This window comes from Gracilinanus agilis, unplaced genomic scaffold, assembly GCF_016433145.1.
Source record: "Gracilinanus agilis isolate LMUSP501 unplaced genomic scaffold, AgileGrace unplaced_scaffold27456, whole genome shotgun sequence".
Taxonomy (NCBI): Eukaryota; Metazoa; Chordata; class Mammalia; order Didelphimorphia; family Didelphidae; genus Gracilinanus; species Gracilinanus agilis.
Window position 1 is genome coordinate 1 of NW_025359642.1, and position 4,656 is coordinate 4,656.

The 4,656-nt window shown below is 36.6% G+C and overlaps 1 non-coding gene across 1 annotated transcript; it reads left to right on the top strand.

The window, feature by feature from the left end:
- Positions 1–59: 59 nt before the first annotated feature.
- Positions 60–131, top strand: TRNAQ-CUG. Its single transcript has one exon. It is a non-coding gene; the product is annotated as a tRNA-Gln (tRNA).
- Positions 132–4,656: the final 4,525 nt, after the last annotated feature.

Below are 4,656 nucleotides of genomic sequence, written 5' to 3' on the forward strand. Positions count from 1 at the left end.
TATATATATATACAGCGCTTCTGCGTCAGATAAAATTCTCAAGAACTGTCCTCCTGGCTGGTTCCATGGTGTAATGGTCAGCACTCTGGACTCTGAATCCAGCGATCCGAGTTCAAGTCTCGGTGGAACCTTTCTCTTTTACTTTCGTTTTCCTCCCGGAATTACACAGGCTGACGTTCTCTTTTTCTTTATTCCAGTTTAAATTCCAGCTTAAATTCCATTTAATTCCAAATTAGTATTCTTAAAGCATATCTACCACCATGCCATTATCCTTCCCAAAAAGCTCTTTGGACTTCCTATTACCTTGTGGATAAAAGTTCCTGTGTTTGGTATTCAAACCCTTGATAATCTTTCTCCAGTTTACCTTTCTAAGTATACGAGTCACTAATTCTCATCCTAAACTTAACTTTTAGTCAAAATGGCATTTGGGGAAAGAATTCATTATTTGACAGAAACTGCTGGGAAAACTGGAAAGCAGGCCCGCTGAGATTAGGCATAGACCAAGTCCAAACGGATACTTGATTTAGAAATTAAGACACAGACAACATTATGGAAAATGAAATAGACTGTTTAGGTTACATTACATTAAAAAGGTTTTGTACAGTCGAAACAAATGCAACCAATATTAGGTGGAAAACAATAAATTTTGGAAAAAATTTACAGCAATTGTTGCTGACAAAAGTCTCATTTCTCAAATATATAGAGAATGGAGTCAACTTTATAAGAATACCAAGCAGTCCCTGATTGAAAAAACGATCAACAGACATAAACAGGTAGTTTTCAGAGGAAGAAATTAAAATTATCCATAGTCATATTTTTAAAAATGCTCCAAATCACTATTGATTAGAGAAATGCAAATTAAAACAACTCTGAGATACTACCTCACGCCATCAGACTGACTAACATAACCGAAAAGGAAAATGATAAATGTTGGAAGAGATGTGGGAAAATTGGGACCTTAATACACTGTGGGTATAACTATGAACTGATACAACCATTCTGGAAAGCAATATGAAACCAGCCTCAAAGGGCCACAAAACTCTGCAGACCCTTTGACCCAGCAAGATCACTGCTGGAACTATATCCCAAAGAGATCAGAGATAAGGGAAAAGAATACCTGTATTAAATTATTTTTAGCAGCTCTTTTTGTAAGGGCAAAGAATTGGAAACTGAGGAGTTGTCCATCACTTAGTGAATGACTAAACAAGTTGTGGTATACAGTTGCAATGGAATATTATTGCTTCATAAGAAACAATGAACAGTATGAGTTCAGAAAGTCCTGGAAAGACTTATATTAACTGATGCAAAGTGAAGTGAGCAGAACCAAGAAAACAATGTATACAGTAACAGAAATATTATATAATGATCAATTGTGAAGGATTAAACCATTATCAGCAAAGCAAGTCTTTAAGATAACCCCAAGGAATTCATAATTTAAATGCTATCCACAGCCAAAGAAGAAACTGTTGGAGTCTGAAAGCAGATAAAAAAAATTCCATCTTCCAGTATATTTCCTTATTAAATTTCTATTGTACATGTGATATGTGTCTGAGGACATGAAGAATATGGAAATATGTATTACATGAAAGTATAAAACTTATATCAAACTATTCACTACTTGTGGGGGGAGGAAAACGGAAATTCTAAATTCTAAAATGTCACAAAAATTGTCCAATATTATTTCTACGTGTAACTGAAAAAAATTTAAAAATTAGAAAAATAAATACATTAAAAAAAAACAATTAAAAAACCAAAGTAGTTTGTTCTTCCCTTGTACAAGGCATTCCATCTTTGGTCTGTCATGTTACTTTTCCAAAGTGTTCCTTTGAGAATGGGAAGAGACATAGTGGAGGAAATCTTGAGGATTTGTTAAATTCTGGTGGAGGTTCTTTGTTTTGTTTTGTTTTGTTTGCAAAGGATGAGGATGATATGGACATATTTGAAGTCAATAGGAAAGGAATTAGTACTGTTATAGGGAAAGCAGGAAGTACCAAGGCAGAGGCTGAGAGAGAATTCCAGAACCTTGGAGACAGTGACTCCGAGGGGGACAGTTGGTTGGACTTTGCTCTTTCTCTGGAGGAAGACCTTTTCTGTGTGGACTTATCCTTCAAGCCTTTCACCTGCTAGGAAGTGGCTGATTTTGGTTTAGACTCCACAGGTGGACTGTGTGAGCAAAATCCTTACTCCCCATCCTATTGGATTTATACCTGCTACTGCTGTGATTCTTCTGGACTCCTAATAACCTCAGAGGACAACTGGTGCGAAATATCTCCCTTGCTGACCCAGTGGACCTGTGGACCTTCCAGCTTTCCCTTACTCTGAATTACTAGCAAAGGGGGCTGGGTGGGATTCTGGTTAGGATATAGTACATGTAGTGGGGATCTGTAGGTAGGTAGAGATTTAGTGTAGTTACATCTATTCAAATCCTATTGGACTTTGGTGGGAGGAATTAGGTTTAAGATCCAGTTAGATCATCCCACTCCCTTTCCCCCTACTTGTCCTAGTTAAATAAAACTCTGGTTTATAACTGAGTGGTAACTTGTCAGGTTCTCCTTGGAAGACTTAGTGTCTAGAAAGAAAACCACCTAAACCTTATCTACTACATTTATTTATTATTTCAGTATGTATGGGAGAGGTACAAGATTAGAAAGAGAGGAGTGGATAATGATCTAGGTTGTAATTTGTTAGAGAAGAAAATAAGTGATGTAATGGAGAATATGTGAAAGGATTGACTCGGGGAAAGAAAAAGGTAATTTGTCAAAATCTGTGGGGAAAAAAGGGAAAAATAAGGGATGATATTAAAGGATTTTGAGACGAAGATAATAACCATCACTCTCTTCTGAATCTTTTCTTCTTGGATTGTCTGTTTCCTGGATTTTTAAATTACTTCTTTCTCCTGGTTCTCCTTCAATCTATTTCTTTTCAGTCTCTTTTGTTAACACCATCTATATCATGCCCCCTTAACCTGAGCAGACCTGTAGGCTCTGTTCTGTTCTCCCACAACTATTAGCGTCCTCCTTCCCAAATTACCTTGTTTTTTGCTATTTTTAATTGTTCATATTTATTTTAATATATTTCTTATTTATATGCTCACATGTATATGTCTTGTCTCTTCCATTAGAATGTAAGAGTGGGGATTATTTCTCTTTGTATTCATATCCCCTGTATCCAGCACAGTGTCTGGAATAAACTAAGAGTTTACATAAATGCTTGGTGATTTATTGATTGGTCTTAAACTTGGAGAAGAGAATAATTAGAGAAAATATTATAACCTCCTTAAAAAATCTGAAGCATTATCATTTGGAAGAATTAGGTAGATTGATGGGCAATTTGGCAGCTTGAGTCAATCCAGTCGTGGAGACCTAGAGTGTTTACTTGATGCTAGGTGAGAACAAGCCAGAAACTTAAGAGTTGAGGAGCTCACAAACCACTTAGTGAGTTCACACCTTACTTGAGAATAAGCCAGAAATTTAAGAGTTCACACACTCAGAAAGGTGTGGTTCCAAAAGTGAGAACTCAGACAATTTGGAAACTGTGACTGGCCCCATGAAAAGGGTCAGGGACAGGAAACCACCATAAAAGCCATGAAAATCCCTGAGCAGGAAGTCTGGTGAAGGAGGCTAGTAGAGAGTGGACTCCAAGAAGAGAGTCACTCCAAGAAGGAGAGAGTGAACTCCAAGAGTCACTCCAAGAAGGAGGTCAGCTTCAAGAAGAAGGTCAGCTCAAAGAAGAAAGTAGACCTCAGGAGTCAGTCATCTTCAGCTCCAGTCATTGTCTTGGGTGAGTGGATAGCTGGTTTTTCCCTTCCTCTCTTCTGGAGATAGTTTAATTCTGATTGAAGGTTAACAAGTCCTGGCTGAGTCAAGCACTGGAATAATATTTAGTTAGATAGGTTAATGTCTTTTCTATCCTTTTGTATTTCTCTATAAATAAAAGATTTATAATTTTCATATATTTAGCCAAACCATTAATTTTAATACTTACACAACCCAGGGTCAAGCTGTGGAGGGAATACTCTGGCAGGCCAGCTGAATGATCTTTGTTCAGCCAGGACATTATGCCCATGAAGAAGCCTTATGATAGCTCATCTAAGAAAGAAAGGACATAGAGGTCTGAAAGTACTAGATTTTCCAAGTGCCTAGTAAAGCATACACAGGTATCTTACTTCCATTGTACTTTGCATTTGTGTTGGCAGATACTATGCGGGTTCATGTGAGAACATGTCCCAGGTTCATCAGGGGAAAGTTTTAATTCTGACTACTGGTGAACTTTTAATGGGAACCACATTGGTGTTTAATAAAGAATTTAGTCACAAGGTAACTAAAGAAAACAAGAGAGCATTTCACTGACTTTATGTCACTAGGCCTAATGAAGCTAATTGATAGATAAGTGAAAGAAATGATAGGCACAAGCTCTTTGAAAAATCACAGAAAATACAACAAACAGGCACTATGAGATGGAAAAGGATGAGTTTTTGTCCAATTTTTTTAATGGAAGAAAAGAAGCCTCAAAGTATAGGCAAGTGAATTGAATTTCAACTTTGAGCAAAATATTGAAATATTATTAAAATATGGCTTAAAAATTCTTAAAAATGAAGCTGTAATCATTAAGATCTAATATGTCTTTTTCAAAATCATGCTGATTTAATTTTTTTGC